We start from the raw sequence: 21,283 nt of genomic DNA, 5'->3' as shown, positions 1-21,283 counted from the left end.
GACCTCTCATGATTAACATCCCATCTGAGAGCGGGGGCGCACACTACATCCACGTTACTTGCCTCTTGTATGAGAACTGTCGAGGACTCAAGTTGAGTGTGGGTTGGTACCCCGAGTTTTGGTCGGCATTGCACTTGCACTAGGCTCCAGAATTTCATATTTATTATCCGACCTCCTTTGGTCAACTGGAATGAAATGGCATATGGCTTTCAGTGCCGGGAGTGTCTGAGGACATGTTCGGCCGCATGATGCCACACAGCCGCACTTTGATCTACTCATTTTCCGATTCCGACAGCATTAGTCCCTTCGCTTTCTTTTATCGAACGGGCGATCATCCTCGTCTTTCACTACATATTCGAGTTACGAAAGGTCTACTGTGCGTGTGAGGATTTTATGTTGAAAACATTTCTCAGCAGACAAAGTAGCGGTCCCCATACCACGAAAAACGTAAAATTAAGCAATTTCCTCAATTGTGTCGAAAGTTGAAGGGATAAAGGGCCCGGAAAGAGTTAAAAATGTAAATCTGATAGCTCTATAAAAAATCGAAAATCACTTCCGGCCTAATTACAGTTTTGGAAAACAGCCTAAAATTGCTCGTTTCTTTACTAGTTTTCTTTTTGATGATGACTTCGCGAGTAATGCGCCGGACGTGTGTCACGCCACGGTTCTATGTCTTCATCAACGCTTCGTCAGTGTTCAAAATAAGGTTGCGGTGGAAGAGGACTCCGCGAACCAAATTCAAGGATTCCACTTTGACGGGGATTTCGCCAAAGTGGTCGCACTTAAGCAACTGATCGGCTTGTAGTGCTGTACGAGTCTTCAAAAGCAAACTATCGTTGCGCATTTTCTTGAGATCCTCAAGTTCACCGTAGACTCCTTCAATGTGCCTACTAAGAAGGATCGATTTTACCAACTTAAAACTGTGCCCATCGGTTCTGGTAACGACCAGAAACCTAGGGAAGCTGGATCCCATTCCTTCACGCTGCGCTTGTTCCCAGGACATTAAACCCCTCGAGGAAGCAAAAGTTAAAGTCTTCGGTGGGGGACCACATTGGGCAGGTCGAAGACGTTTCGAAGCCATGCAAGAAATCATCCTCCCCGAATGCCACTCACTCCGATCAGGGGTCTCTGTTGCCGAATCAAGCTGCTTAGGCAATACCCACCTGGTCGTAGCCGGTACTGCCTGGGGTCCGATATTGGACGATGCCGAATACGGAGTGACAGACAATGAACACTAGGACTCTCTTCCTCCAAGTATCCGCAATAGCATGCACACCATAGCGCATACAGAGCACTGCATATAGAAAATAAAATATGACCTTCCGGCATTCGGCTGTGCGGGGACCTGTGTTGTCAGGCGGCTACTACTTCAAGGGTACATGGCTCTCCCACCCGCCGATCTCACTGCGCGGGCTTTCGGGCGTAATCGCACACGGGAGAGGACCATCTCCGAGCAACACGCACATCAAGAATTTTGAATCGGTCTAAAACTAACCCTCATAAAAAAATAAAAACACGGAGACCATGGCCACATGACTCTTTTAGTCAGCTACGACAGGCAGGGATTACCTGTGAATGCATTCAGCCCCTCCCATTCACAGGAGGTCCAATACATGATATCAAACCGCAATCCATGACCGCGCCTAGGTCGCCTCTTACGACAGGCAGGGGGAAACCGCGGGTGTATTCTACATGTGCGACCCCCACCCGCAGGGGGTAGTTTTCTTTTTGATTGAAATCGTAGCCAAATTAACTTATTTGCATAATTATTTATGTAATGTGTTCCTTGGTTCAATTCCCTCAGAAATTTCTTGACTTTTTGAAACATTTCCACACCGAATGTATATGTAAGGGCTTAAGTGAAACAATGCATTGACTCACATTAGCGCTCGTAGTGGTACAGAAAGGCAAACTGCTAATCTAATCGACCGGATAACTATGATTAAAAAAAGGATTGTAATTAGGAATAAATAAAGAATATATAATCTCATACTTTGTATTTTATTTACCTAAAATTCGTAGATCATATCTCTAGGACGTTTTCAACATTGAGTTGCTTGTCTTGATTTTTTGGTCCTGGCTTAAAAGGGAAGTGGAGATGGTGATTGAGAGTTACTTCAGGCAGTTCATATCCTTAGTACTGCCAACCAAAGAGTGAAAAGGAAAACTTGAAGTGTCAGTCCAACTATCTGAACAATATTTACTTCATAATTTAAACAAAGGGAAGCAGAGACAAATTTAAAAAAATGCGGCGTTGTTAAGATATTTGTGGCCGTCTTGCATGCACTTGGCCGTCCCGAGAAACGTTTGCGGTAACGTGACAAAATGTACGTAGTGAACCAATATGTGCAATAATGTAACTTTTATATTTATCATGTTAAAGTTAGACATACAATGCGAATTATAGGAAACTTATTTCGCGTGATTCCATATTCTGTTCTGAAGTGCTCGTTCCAACATGGCACTCTGCTAAAAATCTAATTGAACATAGTCCCCTACATAATTATACTTAGATCGAGCGAGTTGGCGTGAGCTTTCATTCCAGAGATGGTGCGTTCGAATCCAACTGCCAGCAGCCCTGAAGATCATTTTCCGTGGTTTTCCCCACCTGGTGTCAAAATGGCAAACCACGGAAAACCATCTTCAGAGCTGCCGACATTGGGGTTCCGACCCACGCTGACAGCTGCGCGTCCCCTAACCACACGGCGACAATTTTTTGTGGTTATTGTTACAAACTAGCGCAGCCCTTGTAAGGCAGACCCACAGATGAGGGTGGCCGGCATCTGCCGTGTTATTGTGGAGGAGGTTAGTACCAGGTATGTTGAGAACAGCACAAAACACCTATTGCAAATGGAAATATGACACTGTCGTGGTTTCAGTCTATTAAGGTTTTTATTTAGGTACTCGTGAAATGTTTGATTTGCTTTAAGATTTAATTTGTAAAATGACTTCCTTTAATGGAAAGAGTGGTAAATGATATAACTGAAAACTTAAAACATCTTTACAATTCGCTTTACGTTGCACCGACGCAGATCTTATGGAGACGATGCGATAGGAAAGGGCTAGGAGTGGGAAGGAAGCGACCGTGGCCCTAATTAAGGCAGGCTCTACAGACCCAGCATTTGCCTGGTGTAGAAATGGGAAACCACGGAAAAACCTTCTCAGGGCTGCCGACAGTGGGGTTCGAACCTACTATCTCCCGAATACTGGATACTAGCCGCATTTAAGCGACTGCAGCTATCGAGCTCGGTATAATATAGAGTAACAGTAACAGGTTACGAAATTTCCTTTGTTAACCTACTTCTAACATTGGAATCTGCCAACACGATGCCTATATTCGTTTCTGGATATTCGCTTTCAAAGACACGGCCATTCGGTGAAAGAAAAATGTCTCCCTTTATATTTCCTAAAACATTAATTTCAGTCTTCATGGTGAAGTCCAAAGAATCTCATTCACGCCGACAGGGAAAGAAACCGCGAAGTCAACGCAAGTAGGCGCTAAGTGTCACACAACTTGTTTTATTCGCACGAAAATTAATTTCAAGTAAAAAAACTTGTGAAAGAATACGCCTTTGCCCTTTATGAACTTCCCTGTGCAGCCATAATCTGCCCAGGAGACTGACTTTCTTTGAGAGAAGTATAAGATTTCAATTTATCGAAATTTTCCGGTAGTGACAATGCCAAACAGCGTGCTCGTTCAACTTCGCACGCTATCTCTAGTCTGTTATTTACTAACTCTATGGGTACTACTCACAAGCAACTCAGACCCGTCACAGTGGTACTAATCACGGGCAACGTCGATCCATGGTGCCTCTTTGCGAAATGAAATGGCGTATGCACGGCCAACTTGATGCGTCCTTAGCGCAGCGAGGGATCCAGTCGGCCGTGGCGTATGGCTTCTAGCGCCGGGAATGTCCGGACAAGTTCGGCTCGCCAGATGTAGGTCTTAATTTGACTCCTGTAGGCGACCTGCACTTTGTCATGCGGATGAAATAATGAAGAAAACAGTTTGTATTCGACCGGTCGGTTCCACTGTGTTCAGAATGGGTCTGCGTTACCTATGAGTAGTACCACTTCATGAGAAATATCAGTCCGGCTCCATGTCTAAATGGTCAGCGTTTAGGCTTTAGGTCCAGAGGGTCCCGGGTTCGATTCCCGGCCGGGTCGGGGATTTTAATCGCGTGTGATTAATTCTTGTGGCTCGGAAACTGGTTGTCTCACACTTTCCTCTTCATATTCAGACAACATAACTCATAACACTACCAACCACCACAGAGACACGCAATAATAATTACATTCATTCAGATAGGGTTGGCGCCAGGAAGGGCATCCGGCTGTAAAGCAGGACCAAATCCACATGTGCGATTCAATTCGCACCCGCGACTCCACAAGGTGGAAAAGGCGGTAGAAGAAAGAATCATCATGAGAAAAATATGCTGGCACGGTCCCTCTCTTAATTTAAGACAGGTTCAAAGGGCATGTTCTACCTCCCGTTCAACATGTAGGTTTCAGTATCCAGCTTTATCCCAGTTGAGGGTCGCATCAATAAGGAGGGCAACCTTGTGGTTGCTACCTTAGAAGAATCAGTATCCAGAAGCAGTCCTACCCAAAGAAGTCACCAGTGGCAGCTTAAATGGAGCTCCTCTCTTCTAACGTCAAGTTTTACCGGCTTGCCTTTACATAGTTTAGAAGATGCGTTTTAATTAGCATCACCTTTTCTAATGACTACATTTGCTGGGCGAGCTGGCCATGTGGTTAGGAGCGCGCAGCTGTGAGCTTGCGTGAGGGAGGTAGTGGATTCGAACCCCACTGTCGGCAGCCCTGCAGATGGTTTTTCATTGTTACTCATTTTCACACCGAGCAAATGCTGGGGCTGTACCTTAAGGCCATGGCCGCTTCCTTCCCACTCCTAGCCCTTTCCTATCCCATCGTCACCTTAAGATCTGTGTCGGTGCAACGTAAAACAAATTGTAAAAACTACATTTAGCTGAATATTTGCACATTGGAAAATATTGTAGATTCGGTTGCGAGAATATGGTACCCCGATGAGGTGAGCCACCTTTGGCAGCCCCATGTTCCGGTTTGGTTTGCTGAACAGGCGCATGTAGAACTTATCGATTGGACTGGTTGAGCTTCAGTCTTAAATCCTATTCAGCATAGCTGTGGAGTGGCGAAGCGTCTCATTCGATCAAATTGGTTAACCAGCTCCAAGAACACTAGCTCATATCTGATACCTCAATATCATGTATGACTGAGGAACTTTTCCTGAGCCTGCTGGCCCTCCTGCCCCGAGGAATAATTAAGTAATAGCGACCATCTGGGGTTGAGGTTCACATTAACTCGATCTATACAACGAGTCAACACGACTGAGTCCAGACAAAATCCAGCCTGCAGCGTGGATATAGCCCAGTGGGAAGTTTGTTGATGATGATGATGATTGTTTGAAGGAGACTAACATCTAGGTCATCGGTCCCTAATGGTACGAAATGTGATGACAAATTAAAAGTCCAGAATTAAAACGTGAGGACGAAGAATGAATGGATGGATATGAATTTAAAACAATCAGTGGATCCGACCCGGAGTGCCACACAGAAACTGACGTAAAACAGTAATACTGACCAAGGGACTGCTGCTATAGCATAACAAAATCGATGATGCTTGCAGTCTAAAGGGGTCCAAAATCCAAGTCATCCGCCCCTCATAGTGGTGCTCATCGCTAGGGAAATAGAACCTTGGTATTTGTCATGTTGCGGTACTAATCAAAACTAGCGTAGACTCGCGGTATTCCACACAATATGGTACCACTCACAGGTAATGAAATTTGCACATGTAATACAGACCTATGGTAATCGAAACAGACTTTCAACCTATTAGGTCGTGTTACGTACATTTAGTACGTGTTGAAGAGATGTTAAGTACAGAACAAAAATGGCCAACCAGACACCAGTGGGATCCGAACCCACAACCTCCCGATTTCGCGTCGGTTGCGGCGCTATTTACAGGCAACGCAAACCTATGGCGTTCATCACATTATGTACTAACCACAGGGACCTGCACTATCCCGTGGTGTTCCTCAGAGTGGATACTAATCACAGATACTGTAAAAGCCGGCAACGCACTCTGTTGCTACTAATCACAAACCTATTTTGTACCTAAGATAGTGGTACTACGCGCAAGTAAAAGCGACCCATGGTGTTCCCCGCGTGGTGGTACTAATTACAAGTAGTCTCGTGGTTCTAATTCGATCATTCCTTGGTCGACCCTTTTAGTCGCCTCTTACGACAGGCAGGGGATACCGTGGGTGTATTCTTCTGCGGCCCCCACCCCATACGGGGTGGTTGTAAGGTTATAATGACTATTTTGCTATAAAGTACAAAACATGGAGCATTGCATAATGGGACTGAACAAAAGTTAAGGCAAGAAACTATTTCCTTCACTACAAATGATTATTATTATTATTATTATTTCTGAAGTAAGACTTGCCATTCCATTTTCTGTACGTATGCACTTACTAATTCACTACAAACAACTTTATTCAATCCAAAAATAAGTCTGTAGCATCTTAAATAACCGAGCTCGATAGCTGCAGTCGCTTAAGTGCGGCCAGTATCTAGTATTCGGGAGATAGTAGGTTCGAATCCCACTGTCGGCGGCCCTGAAAATGGTTTTCTGTGGTTTCCCATTTTCACACCAGGCAAATGCTGGGGCTGTACCTTAATTAAGGCCACGGCCGCTTCCTTCCCACTCCTAGCCCTTTCCTGTCCCATCGTCGCCGTAAGACCTGTGTCGGTGCGACGTAAAACAACTAACAAAAAAAAAACATCTTAAATAATTTGTAACGGATAACAGGACTCGCTGAAGAAAGAACTAAGTTAAAGTTCCCATGTCGTATTCATTGTCTATTTGTTGCTCCACTGTATACTGTGTTATACATTACACTGTTTTTTTCTTCAGGCATCAGTATTTATTAAGTTACGATACACTACACACAAGGTTTCACTTTACGTAGTATTTACTCGTATCCTGACGCAACTTCGTTAAGTTGGGATGATTCTGATAGTAGTAGTAGTAGTAGTAAAAGTGTGCTTTACGAAAGTAATTTCTTTCAAGTATTGAACAATGTTGTAAGTTAGATGTTTGGATGAAAACCAGTGTGGTTTCAGACCACAGAGGGGCTGTCAGGATCAGTATGCGCCATGTAATTGAAAAATGGTACGGGAGGAACAGACTATGTTCCGTAGATCAAGATAAAGCGTATGACAGAGTACCGAGAGAAAAGATGTTCGCCGTACTGGGAGGGCTATGGGATTAAGGGTAGATTATTAAAATCTACGGCATTTATGGTGACAATTGGGCTGCAGTGAGAATTAATGGCAGAATGAGTTCTTGATTCAAGGGTTAGACAAGGCATTCGCATTTGTTTTTCATAGTTTATAGGAATCGTCTGCTGAAAGGTATGAAGTATCAGGTGAAAATGTAGTAAGCAGTTTGGTCTATGCTGGGGACTGTCTTAATAGCAGATTGTGCCGAAAGCCTCCAGTCTAACATCCTGAAACTTGAAAATAGGTGCAATGAGTATGGTATGAAAATTAGCATTTGAAAGACTAAACTGATGCCAGTAGGTAAGAAATCGAAGAGAATTGATTGTCAGGTTGGGGATACAAAGCCAGAATAGGTAGATAATATCAAGTATTTAGGATGCGTGTTCTCCCAGGATGCTAGAATATTAAGTGAGATTGAATCGCGGTGCAGTAAAGCTAATGCAGTGAGCTCGCAGTTTCATCAACAGTATTCTGTAAGAAGGAAGCCAGCCCCCGGACAAAACTATCTTTATATAGGTCTGTTTTCAGACCAACTTTGCTTTAGGGGAGTGAAAGCTGGGTGGACTCAGGATATCTTATTCATAAGTTACAAGTAACAGACATGAAAGTAGCGAGAATGATTTCTGGTACAAACACGTAGGAACACTGATTCGGAATGAGAAGATAAAGGCTAAGTTAGGAATGAACTCGATGGATGAAGCTGTACGCATAAACCGGCTTTGTTGGTGGGGTCATGTGAGGCGAATGGAGGATAATAATGGACTCTGTTATGAAGGATAAGTAGAGGAAGCCCAAGCTAGACTCAGTTAATAACAATGTAAAGAAAGAGTTATAGAACTAAACATGGCCACAGAACTAGTTGCAAATAGAGAATTGTGGCGACGTTTGAGGCTTGCAGACTGAACGCTGAAAAGGCATACCTGTCTATAATGAAAATGCATGCATTAAACATTAATATAAAGAAAAATGTATAGCCTTATAATTAAGAAACAATCCTGTAGAAATATGAAAAGCAATGAAATGGGTAATCTACAGCTACTACTGTTAGGTTATTCGCATAACGAGATGTATGCTATAGGTCGCAATATTTTAAGGGCAGGCACAATTAATTGATTAGGACAAATTTTGAAACATCCTCTTTCAACTTCTGCCATGTACACGCAGTTTGGTGTATTGCGGCTGTACGGAAAGTTCATTGTTGTTTTTAAAACAGTACACATACTGGAGTGATCGGCTCCATGGTTAATTCATAGCCAAATTAGCAGAGCTAGGACATTGGCCAACTGGAGGTGATCATTGTTTTAACACCAGTAGGTAATTATAACACCAGTCAGAGTTAAGAGACCCGTTCCCAGCACGAAGAACGAGAAGTAAAGGGCCAAAATGCATTCGATAAATTATGAACACACATTATTTCCTGTATATTTAACATACGTATTGTGTAAAATGTCAATACATGTGTTTTGTGCTCAATCACGTGGTTTCGATGTATCTTTTAGCAGGTACCTACATTATTTTAATTAATCGTGTCATTCATTGAACTCCATGTGGGTGGGGGACGGAGACGAAGAATACACCCACGATATCCTCTGCCGGTCGTAAGAGGTGACTAAAATCAGAACCATGAGACTACTTTTGGTTAGTACTATTTCGTGAGCAACACTATGGGTGGATGCTGCTTGCGATTAGTACACCATGTGAGGAACACCGTGGATCTACGTTACCTAGGAGGAACACCACGAGTCTGGGCGTTGTCTGTCTGTACCATCGTGTGTATACCACTCGGCTGCGCGGACTAATGTCCATGCGAGAAAAAAGGTGCCGTATGCTGCGCAGGAATGTGTCAGTTCCCCTATGTTCAGAATGGGTCTGCGTTACCTATCATTAGTACTACTACTACTACTACTACTACTACTACTACTACTACTACTACTACGTGAGGAACACCACGGGTGTGTGCGGCTTGTGCGTGATACCATGTGTGATACACCGTGGGTTTGCATTGCTATGATTAGTACCACCCGGTGACTGCACAAAGAGTATACGTAGCCCGTGATTAGTCCCACTACGCGAGGAACACCATGGGTCTGCGTTGGTTGCGAGCAGTACCCTTATGTGCAACATACCATGAGTTCACGTTACCTGTGATTGGTACCACTAGGTCCGACTCGGACGAACGGTCAGCGTACTGGCCTTCGGTTCAAAGGATCCCGGATTCGATTCCCTGCCGGGTCGAGGATTTTAACCTTAATTGGTTAATTCCAATGGCTCGGGGGATGAGTATGTGTGGCGTACTCAACATTAGAAATCATCCTAGGTAGAGCCCTTATCTTCACAGACATGCAGGTCACCTAATAAGCCGTCTACTAGATAAAGACCTGCACCAGGCCTCTCCGGAGGCCATACGCCATTATTATTATTATTATTATTATTATTATTATTATTATTATAGTACCACTATAGGAGGAACACCATGGCTCTGCTTTACCAGTGAGTAGTAAAGCTACTATTATGAGGGGCTGGTGACCTGGAGTTTGGACCCCTTTTAATAACAAGCATCATCTCAGAAAAGAAGGCATTGTGAACTGGATTCACTGATTGATTTGGATTCATGGTCATGTTTTCATCAACATTCATTGATCCTAAGATGAAAGACTCGATAAATCGAGACCTCAAACCATGAGGGTCAGAAGGAAACAACAGTTTACTTAGGGAGGTCGAATAGGAAATTTGAAGGTGACGAGGCTGGCACAAATGGAAGCAATCTCAGATTATGCAAACGGCGTCATGGTAAAGAACTATGTTTACATTTTGCTTATACTGCAGGCACTCTTAAATGGTGCTCGATATATTCAATAATGTACGAGGAACGAGTTAGGACGCGAAAATACTCATTCTACGTTCAGTTACCAAATATAACAACATTGAAGTGCGGTATAATCCACGTGTAAATGTGCTACCCTAGGTTTTCTCTTCACATCTATATATATAAAATAACTTGTCCTGACTGACTGATTAATCATCGCCGAGCCAAAACTACTGGACATAAAGAAATGACATTTTGGGGATACATTCATATTAACATGTAGATGCTCGCTAAGGGAGGATTTTTGGATATTCCGTCGCCAAGGGGGTGAAAAGGGGGGTGAATTCTTAAAATTGGAATATCGATATCTCAAAACTTAAAAGTTTACGGATGAAAAAATTGGTATTTGGAATCTCCTTTAAAAATAAAGAAACGCGTATTTTTTGTTTTCGGAAAATCCCATTAAGGGGGGAAAAGTGGTAGAACACCTATGAGGAGACATATCTCAAAAACTGAAAATGTTACAGACATGAAAATTGAAATCTCCTTTGAAAATAAAGAAAGACGTATTTTTGTGTTTTTATAATCCGATGAATAGGGGGTGAACAGGAGTGATAAACGGGGTGAATTTTTAAAAAGACTATCTGCAAATTATCTCAGACACGTAAAATATTACATATTTGAAAACTGGTATTTGGAATTTCCTGTAAAAGTAAAGAAACAAATAGCTTTTTCAGAAAATCCACTTAAGGGGAACTGAAAAAGGGGGCGAATTTTTAAAATTGGCGTATCTACAGTACAACTCAAAAACTTAACATGTTGCAGACGTGACAATTGTTATTTGGAATCTTCTTTAAAAATAAGGAAACACGTATTCTTTGGTTTTCGGGAATAACCCTTAAAGGGGGGGTTGAATGAGTTGAAAAATTAGTTGAATTATTTGTATGAGAATGTATATATACCAAAAATCTAAAGATGTTATAAACGTAAAAACTTATTTGGAATCTCCTTTAAAACTAAAGAAACATGCATTTAGTGGGGGAATGAACTCTGTAGGTGGGGGGGGGGGAGATCAAAACTGAGATGAATTTCTTTTACGAAGATACATATATCTCAAAAACTGAAGATGTTACAGTCGTGATAATTGGTATTTGGAATGTCCTTTAAAAATAATGAAACACGTATTTTTTTATTCTCGGAAAATCCAGTTAAGGGGCTGAAAAGAATTGGAAAAGCGGGTGAATTTTTAAGATGAGCACCGGTATATCCACATTATATGTCAAAAACTTAACATGTTAGAGATAAGAAACTTGGTATTTGGAAAGTTCTTTAAAAATACAGGAACATGTACCTTTTTCTTTTCGGAAATGAAATGGCGTATGGCTTTTAGTGCCGGGAGTGTCCGAGGACATGTTCGGCTCGCCAAGTGCATTCTTTCGATTTGACACCCGTAGGCGACCTGCGCGTTGTGATCAAATGATGATGACGACGACGACACGTACACCCGGTCCCCATGCCAGCGAAATTAACCAATGATGGTTAAAATTCCCCACCCTACCGGGAATCGAACCCGGGACCCCTGTGGCCAAAGGCCAGCACTCTAACCATTTAGCCATGGAGCTGGAGATGACACTTAACGGGGGGTGAAAATAAGTGAAAAATAGTTGATTTATTTTTATGAGGATTCTTATATCTTAAAAACTGAAGATGTTACAGACGCGAAAATTGGTATTAAGAATCTCCTTTAAACATTAAGAAACATGTATTTTTTCGGAAAATACACTTAGATGGGGGTGGAGGAAGGACTGATCAGGAGGTTGAATTCTTTTTATGGGGATACTTACGTATATCTCAAAAACTGAAGATAGGTACTTGGAATTTCCTTTCAAAATAAAGGAACCTGTATTTACTTTTTCGACTTGTGAGAAGACTGCCTCGCATGTACAGTTCTATGTCACATGGTCGTCTTAGCCCCAAAACGTAATACCACAAACATGGTTTACAAAGAATTTCTGGCGTAAATGAAACTCAACTTTTTGTTATTGGCTTTACGTCGCACCGGCAGAGATAGGTCTTATGGCGACGATGGAATAGGAAAGGCCTAGGAGTTGGAAGGAACCGGCCGTCACAGCCCCAGCATTTGCCTGGTGTGAAAATGGGAAACCACGGAAAACCATCTTCAGGGCCGCCGACAGTGGGATTCGAATCCACTATCTCCCAGATGCAAGCTCAAAGCCATGTGCCTCTAACTCGCCCGGTAAAAACTCATTTTGGGTGAGGAATGTTCAGATAATGTCTTAGTACAATGCCGAGGAACGATTACTTTGATCAAATTACGAAATCCACGCGAGCGAAGCCGCAGGTAATTGCCAGTAGTTTATAAATGTATTCAAAATTATTTTCAGCAGACTGAAGAACCTGGCGTCATAAATTAACTCAGCCGAAACTAAAAAATTTTACAAAAGGAATCCAGAGATAAACGCATTACATAATATTATAAATTACTGCCCACTACAGGACTATTTGTCGAGCTGTGTCAAGGCTGTTGTGGACACATTCATAATGCTGTTCATGAGGTTTGTGGAGAAACAGATACAGTCATACTCAGAAGCATAATATCTCATATCTCGTTGAAGGCAACAAAAGAGATTCGAGCTATGTCCGGGTTCATTTTATATTTCGTAATACATTTACCCCCATATCTGAAAGAACTACGCAGTTGGAACCGAAAAGTAGTTCATGATTTATTTTACTTTTTACTCTGTGCAGGAATATATTGAAAATTTAGATTTAAATTGCATGTTCTTGATGATGCTTGTTGTTTAAAGGGGCCTGACATCTAGGTCATCTGGCCTAATGGTACGAAATGAGACGAAATGTAATGACAATTTGAAATTCCAAAATTCATCTGCTGACCAGAATTCAAAACTATTTTACATTCATATTCATCAGCGCATCCAACACTCAATATTAAAAGTTGACAATAATTCCAAAATAGATCCACTGATGAGAATTCGAAAAGACGATGAACAATGATTAACTTAAAACCAATCAGTGGATCCCCCGCGATGCCCCATCTCCAAGAAACTAACTTAAAACGATGGTTTAAGCTGACCAAGAGGTTGCTTTCAAAGCATAATCCTGAATCGATGATACTTGTTGTCTAAAGGGGTCCAAATTCCAGGTCAACGGCCCCTCGTAATGGTACTTATCGCTAGTAAATTAAGAACCATGGTATTTCTCATTTAGCGGTACTCACATTGTGGTACTAATCGCAAGAAAATCCTACTTATGGTGTTCCTCGCGTGATGGTAATGTCATGCTTCAAAATTCAACATTCCTTGCTCGCCTCTTACTACAGGCAGGGGATACCGTGGGTGTATTCTTAGTCTGCGTCTCCCACCCACACGGGGTTGGGTGTTTGGTCCGCGAGAGCTATTTTATTTCGCGAAGTCCGCCACCCCCCATCCACCACCAGGGAGTATCACCTCTCCCCCTGGTACGTCATTGTACTAGGTTCGTGGCACATTCTTGTGAGATTATGTTCATTTATATATTTTTCTTTTATAAAACCAGTTGTGTGAAACGTTCTTAATATCTAAATAAATTATATTTTATTGTAAACCCAACCGGTAGTGGTGTGCGAATTCTGTTAAGTTCTTGAGCTAAGCAGGACAGAAAATTGAAATAAAAATCCCTCTTCCATAACGAAAACAGTTGGAGGAAGTTAACTCATCTGTTTCTTTACCGTAACCGTCGGAAGAGTGAATAACAAGTACTGTAAACTCTACGATTTGCCGGCAGATACAGCGTGTATGTATTTTATATATATATAAAAGACCGTAAACAGCTAACAAGAAATAAAGCAACGGTAGATGAAAATGCACAGGATGGGTATTTTTCCTAGTCTATAATTAGTGGACAATGAAAAGACGGAGTTCGTAGTTCAGCATATACAAATACTTAATACAAAAATATTTTTGCTTGAGTAAAACTGGCCAACTTCGGCGGGATTGGTAGCTTTAAGAGAAGGAATGGTTGCCCAATGAACTGTAAATGATTGGTCTGATCATTTTTTTTTTTTAAATACGGTATACCAAAAGTAGTTCCTTTTTGGGTTTAATACTGTTTATTCTTTCGTATAATTCTTCTAAATCTACGGACGAACCTTCACTTTAAAAACCTCTAAAATTAAAACAGACCACGTAATTGAAACCAAACTTTAATACATTATCCCAAATGATTTTTAAAGAGTTTGTAAAATAATGAGTTTATCTTCATTAGTAATACTGTTATGGATAGTGAATGAACATTTTCCTAATACCAGAACTCGTACCAACCTTGGCTGGGAACGAACCCATTGTCTTTGGGAATACGAGGTCAATGACTAGCGAACTGCAGCACTGGAATCTGATAGAAACTAGTACCTTGCGAACGTTTGTGCATTAACTGGATTAGATGACAGGTCATATGAGCATGGGAGAGGTTAGGTTACATAGACTTAATAGGATTCACAATAGCGGAAGGAGATCTAAAATAGGACGTCTTGACGGAGTGAATTTGAACACCAGAATGAGTTCATAAGTACGTTAAAAGCATATAGTATCAGACTGTAAACAACATTTATGGATTTACTTATTTTAATTGTGAATACGTGCTTGCAATGTTCTGGGGATGTTATCAGTAGTAATAGTTCAATACAACTGGGTTAACCGTGTAGGTCGTAGAGCAGGAAATATTTTGATATTCTCCTTAAAGAATGTGGTCGTGTCATCGAGTTTGTAATGCCTAACTATCTAATATAACTATTTGACTGTACCGGCGTTTCAGGAACGTAAAAATGAAGCAGTTATACGGCGGCGAATCGCCAAGTAAATGCATTCGAAGCATCACTTCAGCAATGTATGCACTGAACAGCAATATAACCGTCTTTTAGGACAGTTCTAACATTCTCATATTATGTTAGTGAAATAGACCAAGATACGAGAAATAAGGACCTGAAGCATTTCGTAACCATGGGGGTTACAAGGACTTTCAGAATAATTTTTAAGAATTCATTAAATTTGTTCGTGAGCTCTAATGCTTCATTTACTCATTTAAACTCTTTAATTTGTCCTTGTAAATACTATTATCTCCTTTAATATAAGCGTTTTGCCAATTCTGATCAGTTATGTTTCTCAATTGTGTAACACCCGTTACATTAAAAATAGAAATAAGAAAAACAGTGATTGTCCGTTTTTAAAAACTTAAGTATTTAGTTTGTCTGGAATTTCTTTGGTTTGCAATAACATTTGCAAGTTTCTATTGTTTGTCATCTCAGAGTTTGATTTTCACCATCTACCTCAACAAGCGGGTTACCGAGCTCGATAGCTGCAGTCTCTTAAGTGCGGCCAGTATCCAGTATTCGAGAGATAGTAGGTTCGAACCCCACTGTCGGCAGCGCTGAAAATGGTTTTCCGTGGTTTCCCATTTTCCAGGCAAATGCCGGGGCTGTACCTTAATTAAGGCCACGGCCGCTTCCTTACCACTCCTAACCCTTTCCTGCCCCATCGTCGCCATAAGACCTATCTGTGTCGGTGCGACGTAAAGCAAAAAAAAAAAAAAAAAAAAAAAAAAAAAAAAAAAAAAAAAAAAACGGGTTGCACTAACACCCGTTACAGCATGTTTTTTAATTTAAAATACTGGGAAATTATTTCAGAAAACAATAGCCCATAGCACACACAAAAGTAAGAGGTATCTTTTGATCAATCGTTACCGTTATTTCATTCTTCAAAATTGTCTAACTGTTCAACTGTAACACCCGATACAATGGAATGCCTGTAATTTGAACATTCCATTCGCCGTAAAACTATTCACCTCGATCATATTGTTGTTCTGTGTTTTAATGTAAGATTTTGTAGTGTACCAGTATTGCAGTAATATGAATATCAACATAATTTACTTGTATCAATGTCCTTATGACACACACACAAAATCGCCTTCACTATGTTCTATCATTTTGTAATTGTAACCCCCCCCCCTCCCCATCGGTCGATCCTGGCTGCGCGACCGATTTCGTTTTACCTAGTACAGCACACATTCTCGCAATCAGTACTAATACATGGAATTTCAAGTGTAGCCTGTACAATGGTAAGTAAAAAATGTAAATAACACGAATTAATGGGACATTTCTAGGAAACCTACAAACTTTGAAAGAACTTTGTACGAGAGAACCTCGTAACATCAAAGATCCCAAGAAAAATCGATAATTCCGAAAAATCAACAAGGGAGTTTACATTAGGCTTGAGAGCAAAACACAAGTATGATCTCTTTCATTTGCGGTGTTACAAATGTAGCAAATCTTTATTAACCTGGATTAAGAGTCGATCTTTGGATCAATGAATATGCAGTCTTGTTTGTACACCAACTTATTGCAACGAAATAACGGTTAAACTTTTGTATACAATTATTGTGATGTATTTTATTGCCCATATCGTAATAGATAAACAAATACACAATTGAAATAATAATAAAACAGATCTATGATCTTACAATTTAACACAAATACAAGCTATGTACCAAAACCGGGCGTTTCATCGTGCAACAATCTTGTTTGTACACTTGCAGAAGAAAATGAATGTTTCACTCAAAAACACTTATTTCCTTGGATTTCGTAACCCTCTGCATGGAATGAACCACTTTCTGGGTCGGTTTTACCCCATTATTCGTTAACTATACTTCTTAACTGCTCGAATGATTTAAGTTCCTTGCATGAAGCCTTCTTTTTAGGTCCACCAACAAATGCTCTGTGGGGTTCAAATCAGGGGATTGGGCAGGAGTTCGCAGTTGCGTTCGTACGTTCCATATCAGCCACTGCTTGCAAATTTCAGCTGTGTGCTTGGGGTCATAGTCTTCCTGAAAGACGTGGAGAGACCCCAACCCAATTTTTACTGTACTCTGACATTGTTCTTTAAAACGTTTAAATAACCTGCTCTGTCCACGATACCATTGATTTAGATATTTCCCGTTCCACAAGGTGACCTGCACCCTCAAATCATAATTGATCCACCTGCAGGTTTTACGGTGGGTAGCGTATTTGCAGGTTTATTGGCTGTATTTTTCTCCATACATAACTGTTTCCATCCGAACCGTATAGAAATATTTTGGTCTCATCTGACCAAATATCTTTGTTCCAGAACGTACAATCCTTGTTTTCATACTCGCTGCAAAATAATATTCTGGTTTGTCGATTTTTTCTTAGCAACAAACGGCCTTTTCCGTGGCCGTCTACCGTGACAGTCATATTTCCACAATACCCTACGAATTGTCTGCCTTGACATTTTCTTCTTGGTACTTCCCTCCAGCATTACGCAGATCTTAGGCGCACTTAACTGTGGATTCTGTTTTACTTGTTTTACAATATAACGTTCATCTCGCCTATTCAGTATATTTTCTTCTGCTTTTTTTTTTTTTCCTGGCAAATTCTTTGTGGTTCCTCTATATCTGAATTTGTTCAACAGTGTATTGTGGAATGCGGTTTAATTACTTTGAGTTCAATTTCACGCAATCCAAGAGTAAAAATTACATTTTTAGTTCGTCACTTAACTCTGTTCTTTTACCCATTGTGTAACTCACGGCCTGGTGCACTAACACAGATACACGCCAGCTAACTTGAAGTGTTCCCGAGCGAATACCGGGCAGTGAACGTGTACAAACAAATAGGCCACTACACAACATGTTTCACTCCTATTCTTTAAAAAATAGATGTACGGAGACTTTTGATCGCTAACATCAAGTTCAAGACCTTGTGTAATAACGTATCCAAGTCTCGTGTATTGGTTATGTACTATTAAGAAATTATAAGGACATATCTGCTAAATGGGGTGTAAAAACAAGACTTGTGCACTGAAGGTACCCGGTAAAAGTCACAAACCACGTACTTATGCTCAAAACATGTATTAATATTTTAAATACCGTACGTCTGTTCTTTTATCTAAGACTGCACAAGATCTGGAGCAATTGCTGAATGGTATGGACAGTCTTGGGTAAGGAGTACAAGATGAAATAAGCCCAAAACAAAAGTAATGAGGTGCAGTCGAACGAAGTCAAATGATGCAGGAAATATTAGATTAGGAAATTAAGTCTTAAAGGAAGTAGATGAATATTGTTACGTGGGTAGTAAAATAACCAAGGATGGTAGAAGCAAGGACGACATAAAATGCAGAGTAGCACAAACAAGGAAAGCCTTCGTAAACGAAAGAAATTTGCTCACTTCAAACATTGATATAGGGATTAGAAAAAATATTTTGAAGACTTGTCTGGAGCGTGGAATTGTATGGAAGTGGAGCATGGACGACAGCTAGCTCAGAAATAAAGAATAGAAGCTTTTGAAATGTGGTGTTGCAAAAGATGCTGAAGGTGAGATGGATAGATCGAATCATGAATGAAGAGATACTCAATGGAATTGGTGAGAGGAGATCGATTTGGCTAAATTTGACCAGAAGAGATAGAATGATAGGACATATCTTAAGACACGCAGGACTTGTGCAGTTGGTTTTTGAGGGAAGTGTAGACGTTAACGGTAGGGGTAGACTAGGGTTTGAATATGGCAAGCAGATTAGAGCAGATGTAGGATGCGGCAGTTACGTAGAAATGAAATGGTTAGCACAGGATAGAGTGGCATGGAGAACTACATCAAACCAGACGATGGACTGATGACCAAAAAAACACATGTTAAATCTATAGGAAATAACGTACCTATTTACGTAATTTACCGAATTTGACCCTTTACTCTGAAGAACGCTATGGACTTCGTTCACCTGTTAACATTATGTAACACGGTTCATTCCATTGGAGACTCGCATTTGTTATTGAACTTCTTTCTTTAAACCCATTGCGATTTGCACGAGTAGTGAATCGTTGAGGTACCGCTGGCATAATATGAAAAGGAGCCATTTAAATTGAATAGACCTGCGGGAGCAGAGTTTCTGAAATAATCATATGGCTTTTGCTACCGTGTGCAGGTGTTTTAATGTAATGCCATCTTCGCTGCCTGAGTCTCCTTTTCGAATTTCCATTTTACTCTACCAGATTGCAGAATATCTCTAATGGACGATCTGCGTTACAGTTCGTAACAGTGGTGGATGGTGCTCTCTGAAGCTGGGGGTTACACGAACATTTTCAGTGCCACATTTTAGATCCTTTCCAGTGGACTAATTGGGAATTATGTAACTAATAGTTATTTCAGTTTGGAAACGTTCCATAACGAGCAAAATGTCTGTCGCTTAATATGGAAGAGAACTATAATGGAGCATTACTACCAGCCAAGTCTAACCAAGTGCAGTGCAGATTCTAGTCATCAGTACCAAGAAATGGAATTCCAAGTGCAGCCAGGTGTGATGGCAAGTATTAACAAGGAAAAACATGAATCAATGAGACACTTCCAGGAATTCTAAAGACTTGGTACAAGGAAACAAGTTATACTCCCAAGATCTCTAGGAAAGCAAAAAAATCGCCACAAATAATTCAGGGATCCGAGCTAGGACAACGAAACTGGGGCTCAGAAGCAAAATACTAGTATGATGCAGTTGATTGCAGTAGGTTAATAGAAAAGTTAAATTCTTACTTGAATTGGAAGAATCTGGACAGTATTTCTCATGTCAACCACCTTTGTGATAAATTTATTAACGAACATATCAATATTAAATTGTTAAACGAATTGTTAATCAGAATCTAACTTCGCTTTACTTCTGACCACATTGTTTGCATTACCGTTCTTATAACTACAATTTTACTCACCCGAAAATGTTAAATGAGATATATTACACTGGGATTTAAAAAGGATAATCAAATAATGGTTCTTATAGCTTTGTACCTAATTATATGGGCATGCTCGATTCACGAAACATGTCTTTAAGTCGGCGGCTGAGTATAGAACCTTTCTTTAAATTAAGCTTTGTGCATTCTCTTCTTATGAAATTAAAACTTAAAGCATGGGGTGTTATAAGTCACTTACTAGTAATTTCTATTCCTCGAAGCACACAGTACGTCCCTTAGTTTTGAAGACCGGTAAGTCCTTCTATCCATTAGACACATTAAAAAAATATAGACTACATAACCCTTCAAATAAATAAATACCGTACTTACAGAGTCACCAGATGTTATTGAGTTCCTGTACAGTCGAAGTGGCTACCACATGTACCGGCAAGGTGAGCCAGACTGCGACTGCTCGGTTTGAATGACCGCACAACACTGTCTGTTAGAGCTCTCGCACATTTGACTCAGTCGGTCGCGAGTGGTCGCCAGCTCGCGCGTCACGCCACCCTAACTGCAATGGCGAAACTACTGACCACACCGGAACACGGCTCACACGTCATTAAGGATTATGCGCTTTCTTATCTAGTTAATTTAACATATTACTACAGTAGTGCATTTCCTAAAAGTAAGGTGGGGTTAACTATCTTCACCCCAGGCGTACGATCTTAGAAGCCGACAGCCCTACTTTAGGCTTACGTGAGAAACTTCATTTCATAACACGCATGATAAACTGTCCTTGGCTTGCAGTAAACGTAACAACTTGACCCAGTTCAACGTGGTCTTATATTCAATTACAAACAGCGATAGGAATAATCCTAATAGATAAATATTGTCGTAAGAGGGCCAGAATAGACCACGTTGCGTCGTGGTACCACAAGAAATAAATTTCATAATTAATCCGTTTTGCCAGCCTCAACAAGATAGAAGAGTAACTCTATCTTTACAATACAGTACAATGTTATTCGTTTTCATTTTATTTAAAAAAGGGACATGTTTCGTCTCTTCCTTGTGAGACATCTTCAGCCTAAAAATAATATAATAATAAACATGATGTTCTTAATAACACTAAAAACAATAACTTATCCTTAAAATGTTTAAGAGTCAAGATGACTCAATCTGTCATATGAAAACACAGTTTTAAAAACAGTTCATGTTGTTAAAAAAAATAGTCATGAAACCAAGTGACGGAAGTCCCATTGAGTTTTGATACTCAAAATGAAATCGATGTGATGATCACAGTGTTTTAAAATGGGAATTAAATCTTGAATTTGGTAGATGTCTCAAGTTGGAAGCTTCAGTACGTATATGTCTGGTTAAACAGGGCTTGTTTTTATAGCTGGAATTACTGAATATGCTGGTT

At 40.5% G+C, this 21,283-nt stretch overlaps 1 protein-coding gene across 1 annotated transcript in view; it reads right to left on the bottom strand.

Annotated features, from left to right (window-relative positions):
* LOC136872138 (protein rolling stone) overlaps positions 1-20,385 on the bottom strand; it is a 131,043-nt gene extending 110,658 nt beyond the window's left edge. The window contains exon 1 of the mRNA XM_067145982.2: positions 20,254-20,385. The gene's annotated coding sequence lies outside the window, so the exon portion shown is untranslated. The remainder of the gene's footprint in view (positions 1-20,253) is intronic.
* Between the last annotated feature and the right edge of the window lie 898 nt (positions 20,386-21,283).

The sequence above is a fragment of the Anabrus simplex genome, chromosome 4, assembly GCF_040414725.1.
Source record: "Anabrus simplex isolate iqAnaSimp1 chromosome 4, ASM4041472v1, whole genome shotgun sequence".
In the NCBI taxonomy this organism is placed as follows: Eukaryota; Metazoa; Arthropoda; class Insecta; order Orthoptera; family Tettigoniidae; genus Anabrus; species Anabrus simplex.
The sequence above is the reverse complement of the archived record's forward strand: the minus strand, read 5'-3'. Positions and strand labels throughout refer to the sequence as shown.